We start from the raw sequence: 23146 nt of genomic DNA, 5'->3' as shown, positions 1-23146 counted from the left end.
TCTGCAACCTGAGAGTTGCAGAGGATCCGAGGTTAGAAGGAAAACAGGTAAAAGAGAGAAGAAAGAAAAAAGAGTGGAAGGAAAATAATGTGGATGGCAGAGAAAAAAAAAAGAATAAAGTGAGGAAGAGCAAGAAAGAAAAAGACACAAAGATTTTAATAAAAAGAATAACAGAAAAGGGAAACAGAGAAGACATATGGAACAAGGAGGGAACATGTAAGAGGGACAGAAAGGGGAAAAGATAAAGAAGGAAAGATAGGAGGAAGAGAGAGAGAAGAAGAGAGAGAGAAGATAGGAGTGAAACAAGGAGATAAGGAAGGAAAGGAAAGAGAAAAGACAGGATGAGAGAAGAAAAAGGGAGAAAAAAATATAGAAGGAGAGAGAAAAAGAGAAGGAAGGAGAGGCAAGAGAGAAGATGGAAAGGAAGACCATAAAAAGCTGCACAGTGTATACCCAGCACTCTGTAAAGCAAATGTATTGCTCTCACCCAGACTGCTGCAGCTGCAATTAGAGGCGTCATTCTTTGCCAAGGCTTCCAGCTTACTCATGCTCAAGCTGTACATATAGATTGTTGTGAGATCCCCCTCCAGTGGTACAGAAGTGTGGCTGCTGTTCTGGGACTTCGTTCTGGAGCTTATATCTCTCACAAGTCTACAGTTAGCCTGATTTTGGCTCTGCTTTGGATTTTCCATGGAGTGGTCAGACAGAACTGGGCTGCCTTCCTGAAGAGGCAGAGCTCGGAGGGCATGGGGAAGAGAGAAGAGGTTTACTCACACTGAGGTAAGTCACTTTCAAGAAAAGCAAGGAATGAGGAAAGGGGATGCTCTGTGCAGTGATTTTTTTTTTACTTTAGTATGGGACAAAAGCAGAGTTTGATAATGATTGTGAATTGTTCATGTCTACTAGTGCTCTAGGAATGACAAGTAATAAAGCAGGAATATGAATCATGGGAGTTGTGCTGGACTTGGACTAAATCAAAACTAATTTTTGCACTAAAGTCTTCAGTGTTTTTGTTTACTCTTTTTTTTTTTTAATTGTTTGGGCTTGAGTTTGCAGTACATCTCAACTTTATAACACCTGCAAGGATCTTTCAGTCTTAAGCAACAAGGAAATTCTATTTCTGATTTCAACTGAATTATTCTCCTCAAAAGATGTTGATAGATTCCCTGAACATAAAATTCACATCCAAATGAAGACAAATGCCCTGTGGTCAGCTGGTTCTCAGAGGCTCAGAACTGAGAGATGCTTTGAAAATCAGCCCCAAAAGTATCTTACTCAAGGTCACACGCATGGTCAGTGGCAGAGAGGAGTCTTATGTCTGGATGCCTGAATTTCTGTCCAATGTTCCAATCAGTACACTGAAGGAAAGAAAAAATTCCTCCTCTAAGAACACTAAGGGGCAGACCACAAATACTGTTAGATGCAGGAAATTACTTCAGTTGGATGAGGAGCATCACACAGTAGGCCTCATTCTAAAACATGGAAAAATAAGGCTTATAAAACTAAAAGTATGTTCTCCTAACCATAATGATCTTAAAACAGAAACTATTTCCAGAGGAAATTGAGGGGGGGGGGATGGGACTTGATATACTGCCTTTCTGTGGTTTTTCCAACTACATTCAAAGCGATTTACATAGTATATACAGGTACTTATTTGTACCAAGGGCAATGGAGGGTTAAGTGACTTGCCCAGAGCCACAAGGAGCTGCAGTAGGAACTGAACCCAGGTCCCCAGGATCAAACTCTGCTGCACTAACCACTAGCCTATGCCTCCAAAAGCATTAGGACTTTGAACAGTTGCTCTTGTACTGGGAACACGGATATTTCCCTTGGATTTCACTGGGAACTGTGGAACTGGTAGTATTCCACTCACATAGGTTGAAACTTGTAGAAAGAGATAAGTGCAGGGTACATTTTTTAGAGTTGCAAATGATGAATGAGGTTGCAAGAGAAGCCCCAGGCTTTATTTCTGCCCTGCTGCTGTAAGTGGGGTTTCCAATCAAGCAGTCCAGATGTTTCCCCTTTTGCAGAGATGTGTTTGTAGTTCTGACTTGCTGACCTGTTTCCTTAAGAAAGTCAGTCGTGCAATGTAACTAAACCTGTACCAGATCATTTTATTCAGTTGACCCGGGATAAGCGAGTTTATAACTTTAGCTGAGGACAACAACCAGGTATTTTCTAGGAAATTTGCCTGCCCTGATGTCACACGTTCTTTGCTCTCTGGCTCAGGATTGTACAGCACATGGGTGACGGACTGTGTGCTTTCCAAAAGTGACTATGCAACTTTGAATAAAGATAGTATGAATATTTTGAAGACTATGGGAGAAGGTCAGCAATATCTGCAATTAGTTCAAGTCTGCCTGTGATATTACTGAATAGACTGCCCAATAAGATAAACTCATAGCATATGATGTAATATAACATACCTGATATCTAGAAAAAAATGGGACCTCTTACATAGTTTCAAAATACTTTGCAATTGTTTAAACATTTAGCATTACCTTTGAAAATACATTAGTATAATGGGGGGGGGGGGGTTCTGAGTTAAATTCATAATTTGTGTTCAAGGTATCCTCTTTCAACCTTGACACATTCACAGTGTCTTCGACGCTACTTGACCGATAACTTCATCTATTACTCGCTGGTCAAGTTTGTTCCAGGCATCTAATATTCATTGGCATAGCTCTTAGACACCTGTTACTTTTGTTTTGTAATATTTTCTCTTCCATTGTGCACCAGATTTTGTAATCAACTGGATTTAGATCTGGATTGTTTGGAGGCCAAGCTGTTGGCTCAGTGAAGTCTGGGATTTCTTTAATTAAGAGCTCAACTGTTTTGTGAGCTCCATGCCCTGGAGTTCCATCCTGTTGAAAAATAAAATGTCTCAGATTTCAGGCAGAAGTTTCTGCTGTAGCAGTGCATGGTCTTCTTTTGATACCTCAATACAGGGTTTTTAAATGGCTATATCTGGTGGTTACTGAAATTGCAATTTTGAAACTGGCCATGGTGGTTGCAGGACTGCTAAATTGTAAATCAAGGGATCATAGAGAGTAAACTCAGTGAAGGGAATTATAGCCAAAGTGCAAATATACTTCAAGTCTTTCTTTATGTGTTTATTGATTGGAAATTATGAACCTCTTTTATTCGCCTAAGGCAGTGTACAGTAGGTACAGCTTGATATAAAACTTTCAATTTTGTTAATAGCATAATGATAACAAAAATAACTAAATATGAGCATAAATATCAAAGAGGCAAATTAAATTCTAATAATAAGAACAACATGAGGCAGTGTCAGAAATAAACTGCAGGGTAGAACAGTCTTATAATAGAAATACAATAAATGTCAGCAGGGTACAAATGATACATCATAATAGACAGGCAATATTTGTGATTCTCCCCTTGGTACAACATCCAGCCTTTGAACTTGTGATCCTCTGAGTTAGATGCACCAGTTTTTCCAGGGAGCTATTCTTAGGGTTACAGGTTCAAGGCTGTCTGTTATACCAAGGAGAGAAACACAAAAGGTCACAGATATTGCCTGAGACATCATAATAGACAACACGAGGAAACATTTATATTACTTACAATGTCAGAACAATACAAATGAAAGCCCTTAACAGGCAATGTATTAGAACATTCAAATAACATCGATATGAAGCTTATAATGTTAGTACAATATGATGGTGCAAAACCTTTTGAGGCGGATTTTAGTAAGGATGTACACATTGGGATGTGTCAAGTTCCTCTGGTGTTTTAGAATAGTATCTGCTTTATATTTTACCTTCTTATATTTGGACAATAAAAGTAGCTTTGGAACAAAATCAAAAGAGAAACAGGCAAGATAAAAGTATGTTGGTACTGAACAATTCTGGTGTCACTGTTGATTTAAGTAAGCTGATATTAGCAAGTAGCAGTCGCTGGGAAAACCTATTGGGGGACGGTCCTTGGAGTCCGAGGGGTTTGTTCACTAAAAGATAATAATAAATTTAATCTAATATGGCATCTGATTGTCAAAATTGATAGTATTTGAAATCTGTCACGTTTCTACAGTAGTCATAAGAATTAAGCCTGCAAAAATAAGGCACCATACCTGTAAATCAATCAATTACAGCATCTGCTGCTTAGTTGAGGCTTCTACAATTATTTATTGTGTCTGACTTTGGTCTTCCCTGCAGGTGAAGAAGAGTGGTGTGTAATGCATGGTATGGACACAACTTCAAGGAAGGGATTTTGAATTTAGCTCATACCTTTTGCAGTTTTAGCTCCAGGTGAGTTACATTCGGGTACACATGGGTGTTGTTTCATTTGGGTGGGGGAAAGGGTGGGGCGTGGCACATTAGCATATTGATTTGCATACATACATCTTATACATATCCATTATAGTTATTCAAAACACACACACAAAAACCTAAAACACTGAATATGATGCCATATATATATATATAGGGGACCACAAAAAAAAACATTCAGACAAAAACTGAAATGGAGACCCCCCCCCCCCTCCCCTCTACCCAAGAAAGCCAGATTCTAGAAGCAGGGCAATACTGAAGACAGAAACAGAAATGTTTTTTTTTCTCCTGTACTCTGCAAAACACAAAACAAATAAATAAATGCACATTTCACAAAGCAGGCACATCTCAATGTTTATTTTTCTGATTGGGCTGGTCCTACTCTCTTCCACTTTCTATGTGTCAGTCTTCTAAATTCTTTTCCAGGTTGGCTTTTCCATTTCTTCTCTCCTCTTGTCATCTCCCTTTCCCATTCAATCACCAAGTCCCACTCATGTTCTGCTCTGTTCCCCTTCCCCTAACACCCCTACTTGCATCCATCTTCTGCTCCTTCTCCCTCCCCCCACCCACACTCTCTTGTCCCATCCATCTTCTGCTCCTTCTCCCTCCCCCCACCCACACTCTCTTGTCCCATCCATCTTCTGCTCCTTCTCCCTCCCACCCCCTAGTCACATCCATCTTCTGCTCCTTCTCTCTCCCCCCAGCCACACTCTCTAGTCCCATCCATCTTCTGCTCCTTCTCCCTCCCCCCCACCCACACTCTCTTGTCCCATCCATCTTCTGCTCCTTCTCCCTCCCCCCACCCACACCCTCTACTGCCATCCATCTTCGGCTCCTTCTCCCTCCCACCCCCTAGTCACATCCATCTTCTGCTCCTTCTCTCTCCCCCCACCCACACTCTCTAGTCCCATCCATCTTCTGCTCCTTCTCCCTCCCCCCACCCACGACTCTCTTGTCCATCCATCTTCTGCTCCTTCTCCCTCCCCCCCACCCACACCCTCTACTGCCATCCATCTTCGGCTCCCTCTCTCTCCCCCACACCCTTAGTTCCATTCATCTTCTGCCCCCTCTCCCTCCCCCTACCCCACAGCCCCTCACACCCCCTAGTCCCATCAATCTTCTGCTTCTTCTATACTACTACCACTACTACTTATCCTTCTCCATCTCTTTCTCTTACTCCCCTCCCCGGTGGTCTCATTTTTTCTCTTCCCTGCCCGTGCCCACCCCATCTCTCTCACTCTCCTTCCAGTCTCTCCCCCTCCCCCCACTGCTGCCATCACCACCGCCACCACCACAGCACTAGAGTCTTACAGTTCTTTTTCTCCTTCCAGCCCCATGGCGCCCGGTATCACCCCCACCCCCAGTCTTCTAATTCCCTCAGCCGCCGGCAGCCTCAGTAAGAAAGCAGTGCACATGCTGCTTTAGACCTGTCCCGGAACCCTTCTCTCTCCTATAGCTTCCCACCTACGTGGGAACAGGAAGTTGAAGGAGAAAGAAAGGCTTCAGGGGCAGGTCTAAAGCCAGCATGCATACTGCTTCTTGTTGAGGCTGCTGGCAGCTGGGGGGATTGGAGGACTCGGGGGGAGCGATACGGTGTGCTGTGGAGCTGGAATGAGAGAAAGAATGGAAGACTCCAGTGCTGTGGTGGTGCAGAAGGAGAGAAAGAGAGATGCTGCTGCAGCTTAAACTATGCCCATGCAGGTACAGGAGGTGTTTTCCTCCTTTGTAATCTTAAGTTGTATCTGAGGCAATGGAGGGTTAAGTGAGTTACCCAAGATCACAAGGAGCTATAGGGGATTTCAGAGAGGCCAAGTTACACAGTTCTTCCAGGTTAGAGACTTTATAATCTGTTCTGGTTTTTAAATTATATCCCAAGCGTTGTGGGATTTGTAGTACCTGATTGTTTTACTTGCAATCTACCAAGAATATTTAGATTGTGCAGACTATAAATATTGTAAATAAAATATTGTAAATAAGTAAATTGAAAGCACCAGGAGGGGACAGTCAGAAATCCAGGACTGCCCAAATCTCCAGCCTGGAACAGGGTAACTTGGCATCTCTGGGATCTGAACTGGGCATCCCTGGTTGCCAGCCCACTTCTTTATTCATTAATGTACTCCTCGCATACAGGAGAGCACAGACTCAGACACCATAATCAATTCTATAACTGGGCCTCTTATTTTAGGTGCCCCGATGCTGCCTGTTCTATATGTAGATGCCCAGATTCTAAGTGTAATTTGGCATTTATGTGCCTAACAATTATATACCCACAGTTACACCAACCATGCACCTGGCATAACTGTGGTTGAAAAAATGCAGCAAGAGCACGTGGAACTAGATACATGCATTTGGGAGCTCTGCCCATGTATACGCCCCCTTGCATTCATGCGCTATGCCAATGTTTCTCAAGTTGGTCCTGGAGTACCCTCTTGCCAGTCAGGTTTTCAGGATATCCACAATGAATATCATGAAAGAGATTTGCATACAATGGAGGCACCAGCTTGAGAAACATTGGGATATGCCGCTTATGCGCACGCTTACAGAACAGCATTTAAACACCCTGCTAGCACTTATGCACACAGGCATACACTCCACTGCATAAGTTCTAGCATTCTATAAATTAATGCATAAATGCGGGCATCTGGTTATAGAATCAGTGGACATAGAGGTAATTGCTTAACTGCACACACATGTAAACCATATGTGTATATTTTTCCCTGTGTGGGTTTCTGTGAATATTCAAAGCTAAAGTACGCATGTGCTTTACCCTAGGAAACTTATATTCTTACATTTCCACCTGCTCTTTACCACACACATATTGTCAGGATTACTCTGCATGCATACACTGCAGACCTCCCCAGCTGCATCTCCATCTGTCTTTAGTCGAGGTAATTACATGTATATAAACAGCAGAGATACCAAGTTATTCAGTTCCAGGCTGGAGATTTGGGGACAGTGTTGAATTTCTGACCACCCTATCCTGGTGCATTATTTTTTTTAATTAATTTTATTTATTTGAATTTTGCTCACACCTTTTTTTTTTGTAGCTCAAGGTGAGTTACATTCAGGTACACTGGGTATTTCTTGCACATGTGCTGAACTGGTCTGGTGGATTTGGAGACTTGCAGCACTGATTTCAATGGGCAGGATCCAGCACTGTAAATCCCACTCTGATTTAGGATGTCAGTTCAAAACCAGGACTGGCCAAAAGGCAGGAGTGTGCTAGTAAAGTTTTAACAACAGGCTCTTTCTCCGGACGTAGCCAGCTCTGCAGTTGGAAGGGCCAGGGGTGGCCGGGGGTGGGGGAGCAACACTTGCCTCTCTCTCCTCCCTCCCTTCATGCGGGCACACTAGGCATACCTTTGCTGGCAGCCAATAAATGGACTGCCACCACTCCCAACGTCTTGCTCTGAGCAGCATGCTGGAACTTCTCTCACATGCTCGAGAAGTCCCAGCCTACTGCCCAGAGCTGGAAACAAGGAGCGGGGAGCAGCAGTAGTCTATTTACTTGGCTGGCAGGGCTCAGCATCCCCACCAGCAAAGTAAAAGATAATTCAGCAGGGGGCCCAAGCCCACATTTTGGGAGCCAGTTGTTAAAGTAGCCTTGGAGGGCCCTACTTTAACAACCAGCTCCCAAAATTCTTAAAAACTTAACAACCGGCTCTTGCGAGCCTGGGAGAGCCTGCTCCAGCACACCACTGCCAAAAGGTTTCCAGCCTGGATCTGGGTAACTTGGCATTTCTGAGACTGTATACACATAACTATATTTACATACAGAACTGCCAAGTTACCCAGTTCCAGGAGGAAGAGTTTAGGCCAGTCCTGGATTACTGACAACTCCATTGTGAAGCATTATGGGATCTGCAGTACTGATTTCAATAGGACTGCAAATGACATACAGCTTTGAGATGTAAGTTCAGAAGCAGGACTGGCCAAACTGTCTCCCTCCTGGAGCTGAGTAACTTGGCAACTCTGCCTATATATCAACAAGGTTTATAATAGTCTGTTTCTATGGATCATGTTTTACCCAAGAAGATGCTTTTGAGAATTACCTTCTTGGGAGAATTCTTGCACGTGCTGAACTGGTCTGGTGGATTAGGTAGTAAATCTTGTGCGCTGCTATGCAGAGGATATGTAGTTTAATCCCTGTGTCAGATCGCCTGCTCTTTTGGTTGGCTTGGGCTAGAGATGCTACAGAGGTAGCCTCCAGGCTTCCCGGGGGGGGGGGGGGGGGGGGGGGGAGAGAGAGAGAGAGAGAGAGAAGTATGATCAGTACTTAAGGGCGACATCTGGTGGATATATTGCACAGCTTCCAAGGATTGAATTGTGGGACCTGCTGCAGAGTTGATTTCAATGGGTAGAATTAGCTCTGGAATGGCCCCAATTGAGGCTTATTGCTGCAATAATCATATTTGGGGGTGAGGGGAGAGATATAAAATAGGGGAAAATAATTCCTGGGTATTTGCAAGTGAGAGCTCATAGTGCTAGATTCCAGCCCAAGTTCTCATTGCATTGATAGTAAAAGGAGCTGGTGCACCAAAAAAAAAAATAGTGCTTGTTTAAGCTAATTTTTAATCTGTTGAAAACAGTTTTTTAAATTTTATTTTTGACGTGGCGTGACGTGATGGAACAGAGTGGAAGCTGAAAAGCAAAGCTCCTCTGTGCCCCTATCTCACCACTAAATTTACCACTTCTTTTATTTGACTTAACTCGTAGGCATTTAGGAGGAGATTCTATATACAGTGCCTAAAAATATCAGTGCTGACTAAACGTATTCTAGAATCGGCATCTAGGCACCGATTATAGGATATGCTTAGTTGATATTTCAGTGCCGATATCTGGGTGCATCCATTTACGCCAATGAAAACCTGGTGTAAATCTCAGAGTGTAGATTTAGTCACACTGGGCCATATTCTTTAACTAGGTGCCTAAATTTGGGAAGGCCCATGAAACGCCCATTTCCCTGCCCATAAACATGTCCCTTTTTGCCTGCGCAAGTTCGAAGTTTGCTGCACATCGTTACAGAATACGCTTAGCAAGTTGTGCGCCTAAATTCTAAATAGTGCCAATTAGTGTTCATTATTGCTTGTTAAGTGCTGTTATCAACGCTCATTAGCTTGTTAAGCCAATTAAGTTATGCACGGTGCTATAGAATCTGCGCCAATTTTGGCACCTAAATCTAAGCACACTATATAGAATCCGGGGGTTAATGGGGAAGAGCTGGGCTTCAATACTGGAATTTCTCCTGACATTTTGGGCATCAAATGGCCTTTAAATCAGCTAAGAAAGATCGGGACAAACTGCGTGCTGCAGAAACAAAGATGGCAAACCCATGCTCTCAACCTAGCCCATCCATAAGCTCGGCATGGACTTTGGAAATTACTGCAGAGGTAACCACAGCAGTTGAGGCCACCTTAGATTAAGAACTACAGCAGCTATACGATCGTGCTGAGGAGGCTGAGGAGACAGGAGGAATTTCTCATCTAGAACACATCTTAGTTAAAGGGGGGACTGTTATGACATTTTCTCATATTCTGCAGACCACTTTTGCTCTCTCCACTGATTTTTTTGCTCATTATTGATTGATGCATTATGTTCAGTCTTTACCAAGAGACAGCCTTCGGTCGCAATATAATAAAAAATTTAAAGGCTCCAAGGATAGGCTATTTCTGAATTATATACAAGGCTTATCCAAAAATCAAGTACAGTTGACCATTCTGAGCTTTTGACTAGATGGGAACCGGATTTGGATACTGCCTTGATAATCGGCTTTACATGCATTATTGAGGGTACACTGCTGATATTTTATGCTGCTGATATGTGTGAATGTCAATTCAGAGTTTTACTTCGGGGTTATGCTACCCAAAAGCAAGCATTTTATATGAGTAATTTAGGGGTCCTTTTACTAAGGTGTGCTGAAAAATGGCCTGCGCTAGTGTAGATGTGTGTTTTGGAAGCATGCAGATCCATTTTTCAGCACGCCTGCAAAAAAGGCCTTTTTTTTTAATATATCCTCTTGGCTATGGGTGGTCTCTGGGGTGTACAGCTTTTCATAATACCCCCTAAAAGCTGCTTCCAGATATTCAGGGTCTGACTGCAATGTCCCTTTCTCGTCCTGAAGTCCCCCAATCCCATTCCTATTTATGTGTTGTTTAAGCTTATGTGCTAGTAGTCAACTAGCCTTATTACCAAATTCAAAATTAGCCTGGTGCACCCTCTCCAGTTTTTCTGAAAGGTCTGCTAGTTCAAGATCTTGCAATTTAACACGCAGCCCCTGGGCCTGGTCCTGGTCCTGTAGATCTGGTGCTAATGGATTGCTTCCCTGATGCAGCCTCTGTTCAATGTCTGCTAATTGTTTACACAGCTCTTTTTCCTTAGCCGAGTGTGTTTTCCAGATCTGTGATCTTAGGGCTATTAGGTGACCCCACATTACTGCCTTGAGACCTTCCCATAGGGAAAGACCTCCCCATTATCGTTAAAAGAAATATATTCTTTGATTTGCTGTTCCAAGCTAGATAGGTTGGCTGGATCCGCTAAGCGCATCATCTAGATGCCAGGTACGTGTTACCCTACTTGGGTGCAGACTATGTAGCTGTAGTACCACTGGTGAGTGGTCGGACCATATGCGAGGCAGTATCTGATGAGCCCCAATCAAGCCCCAAAGTGAGGCATCTCCCAACCACATGTCTATTCTAGAGGATGACTGGTGTACTGATGAAAAGTATGTGTAGCTACGCAAGGTGGGGTTATCCCTATGCCATAAGTCTATTAATTGCCAACGTGTTATGAGTTCCTGAAGCTTGCATCTATCTTGTCTCGAGTAGCTTATATTGGGCGATGAATTATCTAGCTGTGGATGCATGGTAAGGTTGAACTCACCCCCTATCAATAGGGATCCCTCAACATTTCTAGCAAGTAAGTGATCTAGCTCCAAGAGAAATTCCCCATGATTAGTATTTGGCCCATATACATTTATTACAGTGTAGGTCTTTCCCGCCAAGGCTAAAATCATTAGTAAATATCTCCCTCTTTTATCTCTTATGACTTTCTTTATGTCCCATAGTTTAGAGCCATTAAGTGCTATTAGGACCCCCTTGCTTTTGGTGTTATCAACATTAGATGCAAAATGAATAATAGGATATTGCCTATGCTGACATAATCGCTCATGCCTAGGCTGAAGATGGGTTTCCTGCACCAGCACGACATCTATTTGGAGTTTAAGTAACTCTCGGAACAGCAGCTGCCTCTTTCTGGGGATGTTTAGCCCTCTAACATTTAATATTAACCATTTTATTTCAGCCATCTTAAAATAATTTTACTTTGCTTCTCCATTCCCGCATCCAGTTTCCCCCCGCCCCCAACTCGTGTCCATTCTCCCTCATCCGGATTATGGCTTCATAGCTTCTCTGCCCCCCCAGCCCCATTTCCCTTACCATAATCCCTCCCCCTTCCTCATATCCCCCCACTGCGATTTTTGACACCCCGTGTTTTAACATTGAGTGTCTAATTAGGAAGGAAGGAGCAGTTAACCCGCTTACTACTCACCCCACAGAAACAGCTTGTTTCAAGCTCTTTTTAACAACGTCTCTAATATAAAGATCAGGTCCGTACACAGAAATCTTGCTGACCTTCTATATCATAAGCCACAGGACTTTCTAATTTCATTGCAAATATCTCTCAGGTAATCTGGACTCCTGATTGTTGCCATTGGAGTCGTCGTGGGCCCTTGCCCACTCTTTGCCACCAGCGGAGGGGCTCGTGGAGTGCTCTTCTTCCCCGGTCCGGCCTTCGCCTGCTCTTGCGCAACATTGGTTTCTTGTCAGGCCTCACGTGCCTCCACCAAAGATTTCACCTGGTACATTTTCCCATCTTTGTAAAAGGCCAGAGCGAAAGGGTGTTGCCACTGATATTGAATTTTAAGATCTCTTAAGTGCCTTGTGAAAGGTCTTAGTTCTCCTCTGTGCTTTAAGGTCTCTGCGGCCAAGTCCTGGTATATTTCTATAGACTAAGACTCCCATTTAAAACCAGGATTTTGGCGTGCTATTCTCAGGACCTGTTCCTTAAATTTAAAGCTGATAAAGCAAGCTATAATATCTTTAGGCCTGTTGTTTCGTGCTGGGCTCAGCGCCCTATGCGCTCTTTCCAACTGAATGGTCTCGCTCTCCACTGTGTCGCCATTCGCTGAGAGCAACACACTGACCAGTTTTTGAATCACTTCTTCACAATCTTGGTATGTTGATGTTTCCAGGAGACCCTGGAATCGCAGATTATTACGGCGACCCCGATGTTCTAGGTCCTCCATTTTGTCAAGTAGGTATTGCTGCTCGTCGCACATTTCAGCTATTTGTTGGTCTAGGGTTCCCAACGCTTCGCTGTGTGCCTCCACATGTGATTCTATTTCTTCTATTCGGCCGGCCAGCTCTCAGATCTCTCCCCTCAGGTCCAATCCAAGTGTTGCCACATCGGTTCGAAGGGCTTTCAAGTTGGAGCTGATCTCTTGTAGCCATGTTTGTAAATCCGAGGGGAGCCCTTCTCCAGGTCTCTCTGAGATTTGTTGCATTGGCGATAGCTCCGCTTGTTGAGATTTCTCTGTGCCCGCCGAGTCTTTGAGTTTGCAGATCTCCGCCATCTTGTTTCCTCTCACCGGCACTCCTCTAGGGAAGGCAAAGTGGGATAAGTCTACCACCGCCACTTTCACACTCTCGTTCGTTGCGATCCCAAGCAAGTCCGCTAACATCTGCTCGTGGTTTTCTCTTGCCGAGCGCGCTTGGCTTAATTTTATTATTCTTTATTTCTGTGGGGAAGCAGGAGCTCTGCTTCTAAGCGGCCATGCTGCTTGATGTTGTCACTTCCTCCGCCTTTTTTTTTTTTGCTGAAAATGGACATGCTGCAAAATAAAAAATGGCACGTGTCCATTCTGGGTCTGAGACCTTACTGCCACCGATTCACTTAGTGATAAGGCCTCATGCGTTAAGTGGGCGGTAATCGTCAGCGTGCGTAGTGGATACTCATAAAAAATGAAAATACCGCCTGGGCCACACAGTAGCCGGGCAGGAGTTCCAAATTGGTGCGCATTGGCGGTTCGTAGGCGCCTACGCGGCTTAGTAAAAGGGCCCCTTAATTCCTACTACTTGGGTAAAATTTCAGGGGTCACCGGTAACCTTTTCACATGCAGTGTGGAGCTGTTAGCCTATAAATATTTTCTGGAAACGTCTGCTTAATTATTTAGTAAAAATAATTGACCAAAATATACTTTATTCACCAACAGGAATTGATAAAAGTGCCTCACTAAAAATCTCAGGAAAAATTGCACAGCTTTTGGTGAGGAAGGCAAGTACTGCAGGGAAAAAATGTATTCTGCAAAAGTGGGTGCAGGCTGAACCTCTATCCTTTGGGCAATGGTGCATTCAGGGGTCTTTCACTAAACTGTGGTAGCGTTATTAGCATGTGCTAAATACTAGAGACACCCTAGGAATATATGGGCATCTCTAGTATTTAGCGTATGCCAAAAATGCTACCACAGCTTAGTAAAAAACCCTAACAATTTCATAATTTAATGCTATTAGAAATGAGGAGGGGCAAATTTTAACTTTAAGTGCAGGAAATTGTTTTTCACTATCTGGGAAGTATATATTCAAACTCTGGCTCTTAAAACACAAAGCTTTATTTTGAACTCTTTGCATTTATAACTGGAATCGAGATATGCAGTACTGGGAGGTATAAGAATAAAGCCTCCTGGTATTTATAAAATGTTAATTAAGGAAGGAAGGGGGGGTTGGATGGGTCAGGGGTGGGAAGTTTAATTTTTTTTCTTTTTTGGTTCTTTCTAAAAACGTTACATTGAATAGTTCTTTGATAATGTTTACTTGTCAATTTTTCTGTTATCTGATTTCTTTGAATAAAAATTTTGAAACATAAATGTTATTTTAACTTCTGTTTGGAGAGAACTTACCCTAAGCATTGTATGTCATGCTCTAGAGTATCAAAGAGAAAGCAAAACTTGACTTAGATAAGACGTCCGTGTACATCCAACTTTTGAAAATTTAAGTTAGTTAAAAACTTAGGCTGGTGTTAAAAATGGACTGGTAGCTGGGATATATCCTTAGCAGCATGAACTGGAACAACTGAGAAGGTGATTGATTTTAACTGTTATGTGCTGTATTAATAAGGTATTTTGAAATCAGGTGATTTATCCTGTCCAGTGGGAAATTGAAGCAAAAGAGCAAATTCGAAAGAGTTTGCAGGCTCTATAAGGAGAATTCTGATGAGAAAAGATTCAGTTCTGAGAGAAAATTATATCTGAGGAGCAAAAAGAGAGAACATGTGAACATAATTACAGCTTTTCCTATTTATCTTAAAAGCAAACGACAGTAGATGAAGGAAATATGAGCTTAGTTGTAAAGGTGTAATGAGTTTAATTTGATTGCCTCTGCATAGCTAAATTACTCAATTAGGTGGCAGCGCTTTCTGTTCAAGTACTAATGAGTTTTTCTGCATCTTCTGACCATTTCTAAGAATTCGTTCAGTAATGAACAGAAATCTTGGTAAAAGGAAGCAGCTCCAGGGGATTTAGAGCAGGGGCAATTTTCAAACAGTGTGCATAGTTCCAAACTATGGGGTCCTTCTGCTAAGCTGCAGGAAAAAGGGCCCTGGGGTAGCGGCAGGGGCTGTTTTTCCTGCATGCCAGGGCCCTTTTAACTGCAGCAGGTAAAAAGCCCCCCCCCCCCCCAAAATGGCCATGTGGCAAGGTAGTGTTCACCGTGTGGCCTTGCAGTGGGGAGCACTTACCGCCACCCGCTGAGATGGCGGTAAGGGCTCCCATGGTAACCAGGCAGTAACTGGGCAGCACGCAACAATACCCGATTACCGCTGGGTTAGCGCCGCATTAGAAAATTTTTTCAGTGCACCAGAAATGGCACATGCTCGAGCCAGAACTACCACTGTTGCCTACATTGGGCCATGGTAGTTCTGATGTAGTATGCGGTAAGCCTGTGTTGGGCTTACTAATGTTTTGTAAAAGGGCCCCTCTGGTAGCAATTCTGTAGATTGGTACCTCATTTTAGGTGCCACTAAGGGGAGCGCTTTGCACCAGTGCTATATTGGCTTAAGGGTGTGCCTAAGCTATTTATTTATTTATTTGTTTGTTTGTTTGTTGCATTTGTATCCCACATTTTCCCACCTATTTGAGGGCTCACTGTGGCTTACATAGTACAGTGATGGCAATCGCCAATTCCGGTAAGAGAAATACAGAGTGGTCTAGTGTTGATGTTCATAGATGACAGAGTATTTTAAGTGATCAAGGAGAGAGGGTTAAATTTTGTCCAGTTCTGGTAAGAGTTTCGATTGTGTTGCAGAGTTCAGGAGTTTGGGTTGGTTCATTCTGGTATGCCTTTGTGAACAATATGTTCTGTAAGTACATGTCCGTGAACAGCTGATAGAATGCTATGCTGGATGAGAGCATAACATTCTGAATCTCTTCCCAAAAGCAGTGGCGTTCCTAGGGGGGCGGACACCCGGGGAGGCGCCCCGCCCCCCGGGTGCAGCGCCCCCCCCCCCCCCGGCAAAAGACCCCCCCGCGAAAGATCCCCCCCCGGGTGCATGCCGCTGGGGGGGGGGGGGTGCCGCAGCGTGCGCCTGCTGCGAGTTTACTAACTCTGCTCGTTCGCTGCAGCTCCCTCTGCCCCGGAACAGGAAGTAACCTGTTCCAGGACAGAGGGAGCTGCAGCGAACAAGAGAAGTTAGCGAACTCTCGCAGCAGGCACACGCCGCGGCACCCCCCAGCGGCATGCACCTGGGGTGGACCGCCCCCACCGCCCCACCCCCCTTGGTATGCCACTGCCCAAAAGATTCCAGTGTTCTAACCTCCCTCCAAGGGGGCACCAAAGAGCAGTGGCGTACCAAGTGGGGGGCGGTGGGGGCGGTCCGCCCCGGGTGCACGCCGCTGGGGGGGGTGCCGCGAGCCTTGGCTGAGTCCGTTTGTTCCCTCCCTGCTGCTCCCTCTGTGTGGAACAGGTTACTTCCTATTCTGGGGCAGAGGGAGCAGCAGGGAGGGAACGAGCGGACTCAGCCAACAGACGCGCGGCACCCCCCCCCCCAGCAGGTAAAAATGCACCCGGGGGGGGGGAGAGGGTGTAATTTCACCGGTGGGGGTGTAATTTTGCCGGTGGATGGGGGGCTGCATTGCACCCGGAGGGGAGGGTGTAATTTCGCCGGGGGGGGGGGCTGCGCTGCACCCGGGGGGGGGGGGCGCATCGGCGATCCGCCCCGGGTGTCAGACAGCCCATGAACGCCACTGCCAAGGAGTGAGTCTTGAAACTTTAAGCTCTTTTAAGTATGGATTCAATCACCATGGAATAATAAGGAACAGATGGATCTGATTGGTCTTTATCTGATGCCATGTGCTACCTTATTATGAGTGGCCAGAGTAGTAGACTGGAGGATCTGATTGGTCTTCATCTGGTGTCATTTGCAATACTAGTGTAAAAGGTAGACACATCCTCTTATGGTAGGGCAATGGCTGGCATAGGTGGGATCTCCTAAGTAGAGAGTTGCACGGGTACAGAAATTTCACCTGTCTCCGCCCATCCCTCTAAGTACTCTCCTCCATTCCCGCCCATCCCCGATACTAAAGTAACCCAATTTTGTGGTAAAATGACCCAACTTAACAGTAGCCCATGTTGTTAACTTCCCCTCTCAGTGCTTATGGGGATTTCAATGCTATCAACCATATCCATTAATTTCTTTAGTGCTATTACAATTGCTAAGCTAGCTGAGAAACAAACTAATACAAACTACTAGTTATTACCCACACAGTAAAATTCAAATACCTTTAAGAAATATCCAAAGCAGAAATAAGAAATATATAAATGACACAATTTGCAATCACATGCAGTTACCAAGAGCAAGACTTGTGATTTATCCAGATGTAAGTACTAAACAACAACAAAAAGGCATCTGATATACCAGACAGAGAATGAAACTGGCTCATTCCATCAGCATGTGGAAGCAATAAGCAAGAATTATGGCTATATATCACTTACAGAAAGATAAAAACTTGAGCCCAAGATATGCAGTCACTTCTTGACTTCCAACTGAATCAGTCAATTAAGTCAATTAAGAATCCAAATCCTTTCTGCTGGTGCTAGAAAAACAGGAAAACAAACCATGTTTTCACAGCCACCTCTCCACACAACCCACAACATTCTGCTGCACTAAACAACCTAAACGGGAATGGGGTTAGTGCCTGAGAGACAAAAAGAGAAAGAGAGGCAAATATACAGCATTATTTCTTGTCTATTTACATGAAGGTTGATGCCTCTTTTTCCAGCAAGTCCAACGGCAGTAGTAGTGCTGCTGTGCTAAGTCTGACCAGGACTGTGTGTGCAAGTGGAGAGAGACTGCTGGAGAAGAAAGAGGCACAGGAAAAGAAACTGAAGATGGTGCTGCTTCAGAGGGCAGGGTTGGGTGGTTGCGCTTGCTAATCACCAGTCACCACACGCAAGCATCTGGTGAGTGGCGAGTGCTACCTCCCATCCGCACCCCCTGATCAGGGAGGAGACAGCGGCCAAGGCACAAGAAAAGGATAGCTAGACTGGTGTGGCACTACACTTACATGGAAACCCCTCAGGACCTTCGTCCATCCCCGCAGACCTGGAGGGGATCCCCATGGGATTCCTGCAGTGATTCCCGCTAACTCTGTTCCTGTGCAGCTCTCTACTCCTAAGTACATCGTACATGTCCACACCTTATAGTATTCTACAAGTTATATGTGTCGTTTGGCAACACGCCCATGCTCTGAGTAGGTATACGCAACCTAAGTAATTTAAGTGCATTGTTTATAGAATAGTTCCTAATATGTGACTAACTGCCAATTACTGGTGCCAATCACTACATATTCTATAATCTTGGCACACAATTGGTGCCTAAATTTAGATGTCAGTTTATAAAATTGCCCCTCCATATGTGTTTTTACCCTCAGATTCTATAAATGGCAGCCAAAGTTGCGTGTGCAAATTTGAATGCATACCCAATTTGTACATGCAATTACTACTACTACTATTTAGCATTTCTATAGCGCTACAAGGCATACGCAGCGTTGCACAAACATAGAAGAAAGACAGTCCCTGCTCAAAGAGCTTACAATCTAACAGACAAAAATTAAATAAAGTAAGCAAATCAAATCAATTAATGTGAACGGGAAGGAAGAGAGGAGGGTAGGTGGAGGCGAGTGGTTACAAGTGGTTACGAGTCAAAAGCAATGTTAAAGAGGTGGGCTTTCAGTCTAGATTTAAAGGTGGCCAAGGATGGGGCAAGACGTAGGGGCTCAGGAAGTTTATTCCAGGCGTAGGGTGCAGCGAGACAGAAGGCACGAAGTCTGGAGTTGGCAGTAGTGGAGAAGGGAACAGATAAGAAGGATTTATCCATGGAGCGGAGTGCACGGGAAGGGGTGTAGGGAAGGACGAGTGTGGAGAGATACTGGGGAGCAGCAGAGTGAATACATTTATAGGTTAGTAGAAGAAGTTTGAACAGGATGCGAAAACGGATAGGGAGCCAGTGAAGGGTCTTGTGGAGAGGGGTAGTATGAGTAAAGCGACCCTGGCGGAAGATGAGACGGGCAGCAGAGTTTTGAACCGACTGGAGGGGAGAGGTGACTAAGTGGGAGGCCAGCAAGAAGCAGATTGCAGTAGTCTAAACGAGAGGTGACAAGGGTGTGGATGAGGGTTTTTGTAGAGTGCTCGGAAAGAAAGGGGCGGATTTTACGGATGTTGCAAAGAAAGAAACGACAGGTTTTGGCAGTCTGCTGGATATGAGCAGAGAAGGAGAGAGAAGAGTCAAAGATGACCCCAAGGTTTCGAGCTGAGGAGACAGGGAGAATGAGAGAGCCATCAACAGAAATAGAAAACGGGGGGAGCGGGGAGGTGGGTTTGGGGGGAAAATGAGAAGCTCGGTTTTGGTCATATTTAATTTCAGGTGGCATTGAGACATCCAGGCAGCAATGTCAGACAAGCACGCTGAAACTTTGGTTTGGATGCAAGGTGAGATATCAGGGGTAGAAAGGTAGATTTGGGAGTCATCAGCATAGAGATGGTAGGAAAAGTCATGGGATGAGATTAATGAACCAAGGGAAGAAGTGTAGATAGAAAAGAGGAGGGGACCAAGAACAGAACCCTGAGGTACGCCGACAGGCAGAGGGATAGAAGTAGAAGAGGATCCACCAGAGTGAACACTAAAGGTGCGGAGGGAGAGGTAGGAAGAGAACCAGGAAAGGACAGAGCCCTGGAATCCAAGTGAGGACAGGGTATCGAGAAGTATGCTGTGATCGACAGTGTCAAAAGCAGCGGAAAGATCAAGAAGAATGAGGATGGAATATTGACCTCTGGATTTAGCCAGTAATAGGTCATTGGAGACTTTAGTAAGCGCAGTTTCGGTTGAGTGGAGAGGGCGAAAACCAGATTGTAATGGGTCAAGAATAGCATGTGAGGAGAGAAAATCAAGGCAGCGGCGGTGAACAGCACGCTCAAGTAATTTGGAGAGAAAAGGAAGGAGGGAGATGGGTCGGTAATTAGAGGGACAAGTAGGGTCGAGTGAAGGCTTCTTAAGGAGAGGTGTGACCACAGCATGTTTAAAGGCAGCAGGGACAGTCGCAGTGGAAAGTGAGAGGTTGAGAATGTGACAGATAAAAGGAATAAGAGTAGGAGAGATGGCATTAAGAAGGTGGGTGGGAATGGGATCAGAGGAACAGGTGGTACATTTTGAGGAAGAAAGGAGAAGTGTAGTTTCCTCAATAGTAACTTCAGGAAAGGAGGAAAGGGAATGAGGGGAAGGAGAGAGAGGGGGACGGACTAGTGGAGGGAGAGGTGGTGAGGTAGAGAAAGCAAGGTTTATCTTTTGAACCTTGTTGTGAAAGAATTCAGCAAGGGTCTGAGGAGATAATGAAGGGGGAGTTGGGGGAGGGGGCACCTTGAGGAGAGAGTTCAATGTGGTGAAGAGAAGTCGAGGATTAGAGCCAAGAGAGTTGGTCAGTTGGATATAATAATCCTGTTTGGCACGTAAAAGAGCAGATTGGAAGGAGGTCAGCATGAACTTACAGTGTAAGAAATCAGCAAGGGCCCGAGATTTCCGCCAGAGGCGTTCGGCGGAGCGGGTACAGGAACGTAGGTAGCGGATATTAGAAGTCAGCCAAGGTTGGGGTTTTGTACGCCTTACAGGGCAGGTCATCAAAGGTGCAAGAGTGTCTAAGGCAGAGGATAGAGTATTGTTGTAAGAAGAAACAGCCTCGTTGACAGACGTGGATGGTGCCACAGTAGAGAGGAGGTTTGAAACATGGGAGGATAGAGATGAAGGGTCAATATCGTGGAGATTCCTAGATAAATTAGATAGGATAGGACGGGACTGGGAGGGAGGAGATTTAAGTGTGAAAGTTATAAGATGGTGATCAGAGGAGGGATGATCAGAGGCAAGGAAACTAGAAGGTGAAAAGTTGGAGGAGAAGATGAGATCAAGGGAGTAGAGTCAGGGATATTCACTATAGATGTACGCAGTATTATAGAATTTGGGGGATCTGCACCTAATTTACATGCAAGGATTTACACCAGTAGGTGTAAATCCTTGCGCCCAAAGTTGGGCACAGATCCCGGCTCTACGTGTTGTTCTATATAAATGGTGCCGTTTTTAGAATAGCGCTCAGTGCACATTTTTCGGTGCCCAAATTTGGCACCATTTACTGAATCTAATCCTTAATGTGCATATTTTAGCCAAATGTTCAAATATTTCTGTTATTGAGTATGTGTGAATTAAAAGCCTCGGCACACTTTGTACCCACTGTTTGTGCATGTGGCCAAGCATGGACAAAAGAGTCTGGCATGTAGGCTCCATTTCCAGACTATTTTATCCATGTACATCCAACTTTTGAACATGGAAGTTAAAAACTTCAATTCTAGGGCTGGTGTTAAAAATCAGTGCTAAGAGGTAACATAGAAATGTGTTTTGGGAAGTAATACTATATGCAGGTCTTTTCTATGTACTTGCATGGGGGTTACATTAAAGTCCTTTTTTAGCACATAAATTGTTCATGCTAAATTCCTTAGACTACATTTGGTATTCATTTTTGCATGCAAAAAATGTACACTTCATGGGGGTTAAATGATGTGCTTTATTATTTGTACCTCAAAGTTCAGAACCGTGAATATAGTGTCTGAGAAGTCAAGAGAGGCTGAATGAAAAACCAGGAGTGGAGCACTCCAAATACAGACAGTTAGTGGAAGAATAACTTAATGGTTATAGCAGTGGGCTGAGAACCCTCCCCCCTCCCCCCCCCCCCCCCCCCCGCCATTGCCTCAAGTAGAAACATTTTAATGTTAATTTAAGTAGGGTTATTACCTAGTTATAGAGTAGTTTTGCTGCTTTTCTTTCAAAATATTCTACCTTGCACAACTTTGGAAATTCTGTAACAATGTCTTTATATTCATAGCGCTTTCAAAAAAACCAGGAAAAATGCTACAAAGTCTTTCTTTCAAAAAATACACATTATTTTAAGAAGAGTGCCCTCAGAGATATCCACGTTCCGTAATGGTTAATAACCTTTGCCTAGTGGTATAGCACTTTATTCATTGGGCTACTCTTCAATTATCACCATGCTTCGTGCTATTCGTGTCACATGTGATTGTGTGATGAAACCTAAAAATTATTGGAACTATAACCAGTAATTTTGGGATAATTTGTGTTTTATATTCTTAGCTGCAGCAGCAGGTCTTAAAATAATTTCTCTTATTTTATATTTTATTAGGATTTATTTACTGCCTTTTTGAAGGAATTCACTTAAGGCGGTGTACAGTAAGAATAAATCAAATATGAGCAATAGGCAATTACAATTACAGCAGTAAAAATATTCAAGTAACAAAACAAAGTATGGCATAGAGGGGCATTTTCGAAAGAAATGTCCAAGTTGGAATTTGGACGTCTTTGTAAAACGTCCAAATTCAGAGGCAGGGAAAAGGTCATTTTCGAAAAAAAGATGGACATCTATCTTTCGTTTCGAAAATACCAAGGACATCCTTGGATTTGAACATCCTTAGATTTGGACGTCTTTGAATTTGGTGATTTTCGAAACCAAAGACTTCCAAGTCAAAAACGTCCAAATGCGAGCCATTTGGACATGGGAGGAGCCAGCATTTGTAGTGCACTGGTCCCCCTGACATGCCAGGACAGCAATCAGGCACCCTAGGGGGCACTGCAGTGGACTTCATAAAATGCTCCAAGGTACACAGAGCTCCCTTACCTTGTGTTCTGAGCACCCCCCCCCCCCAAAACCCACTACTCCCAACTGTACACCACTACCATAGCCCTTACGGGTAAAGGGGGGCACCTATATGTGGGTACAGAGGGTTTCTGGTGGGTTTTGGAGGGCTCACTGTTTCCTCCACAAATGTAACAGGTAGAGGGGTATGGGCCTGGGTCCACCTGACTGAAGTGCACTGCACCTACTAAAACTGCTCCAGGGACCTGCATGTGCTGTCATGACATCTGAGGCTGGCATAGAAACTGGCAGATAATATTTTTAATAATGTTTTTTGAGGGTGGGAGGGGGTTAGTGACCACTGGGGAGTAAGGGAGGGCCATCCCCGATTCCCTCCAGTGGTCATCTGGTCATTTCGGGCACCTTTTTGTGCCTTATTCGTAATAAAAACACGTCCGGGTGAAAACGTCCACGCCTTTTCCATTATGGCTCAAAGACGTCTAAGTCTTAGGCACGCCAAAGTCCCGCCTTCACCACGCCTCTGATACGCCCCCTTGAAATTTAGACGTCCTTGCGACGAACTTCAGCTAGAAACGCCCAAAATTGGGTTTCGATTATACCG

At 44.3% G+C, this 23146-nt stretch overlaps 1 protein-coding gene across 1 annotated transcript in view; it reads left to right on the top strand.

Annotated features, from left to right (window-relative positions):
- The first annotated feature begins 4185 nt into the window (after nucleotides 1-4185).
- LOC115476253 (glucagon receptor-like) overlaps nucleotides 4186-23146 on the top strand; it is a 93025-nt gene continuing 74064 nt past the window's right edge. Inside the window, exon 1 of the mRNA XM_030212527.1 lies at nucleotides 4186-4268. The gene's annotated coding sequence lies outside the window, so the exon portion shown is untranslated. The remainder of the gene's footprint in view (nucleotides 4269-23146) is intronic.

The sequence above is a fragment of the Microcaecilia unicolor genome, chromosome 8 (genome assembly GCF_901765095.1).
Source record: "Microcaecilia unicolor chromosome 8, aMicUni1.1, whole genome shotgun sequence".
Taxonomy (NCBI): Eukaryota; Metazoa; Chordata; class Amphibia; order Gymnophiona; family Siphonopidae; genus Microcaecilia; species Microcaecilia unicolor.
The sequence above is the reverse complement of the archived record's forward strand: the minus strand, read 5'-3'. Positions and strand labels throughout refer to the sequence as shown.